This window comes from Triticum aestivum, chromosome 1D (assembly GCF_018294505.1).
Source record: "Triticum aestivum cultivar Chinese Spring chromosome 1D, IWGSC CS RefSeq v2.1, whole genome shotgun sequence".
NCBI classification, from domain to species: domain Eukaryota; kingdom Viridiplantae; phylum Streptophyta; class Magnoliopsida; order Poales; family Poaceae; genus Triticum; species Triticum aestivum.
Genome location: NC_057796.1, coordinates 89,688,996 through 89,689,583, shown reverse-complemented (window position 1 = coordinate 89,689,583; position 588 = coordinate 89,688,996).

Sequence of the window (588 nt, the reverse complement as noted above, 5' to 3'; positions counted from 1 at the left end):
CGGGGTGTCGTGTCGGGGGTCGCGGTGTCGTGGTCGGGATGGCAAATCCTCGACCACTCGACCCCTCGGCGACCCTTGACCCTCGACACGAGACCCCGACCCCCCCTGACCCCTCGACCCTCGACACGACACCCCAACACCTCTTCTTCTTTTACTTCTTTTCTTTCATCTTTCTTGTTTATTCTTAAAAAAACTACCTAAACTAATTAAACCTAAACTAATTAAACCTAAACTAACTAAACTCAAAAACCTAAACTAATTAAACTAAATAACCTAGACTAATTAAACCTAAACTAACTAAACTAGAAAACCTAAACCAATTAAACCTAAACTAACTAAACTAAACAACCTAAACTAATTAAACTAAATAACCTAAACAAATTAAACCTAAACCTAAACTAAAAAACCTAAACTAATTAAACCTAAACTAACTAAACTAAAAAACATAAACTAATTAAACCTAAACTAATTAAACTAAATAACCTAAACCTAAACTAAAAAACAGAAAAAAGGAGATGGGGTGGCAGGGGCTCACCATGGGGGAGGTGGCGGCGGCGACGGGTCGGGGAGGGGGCGGCGACGGGGCGC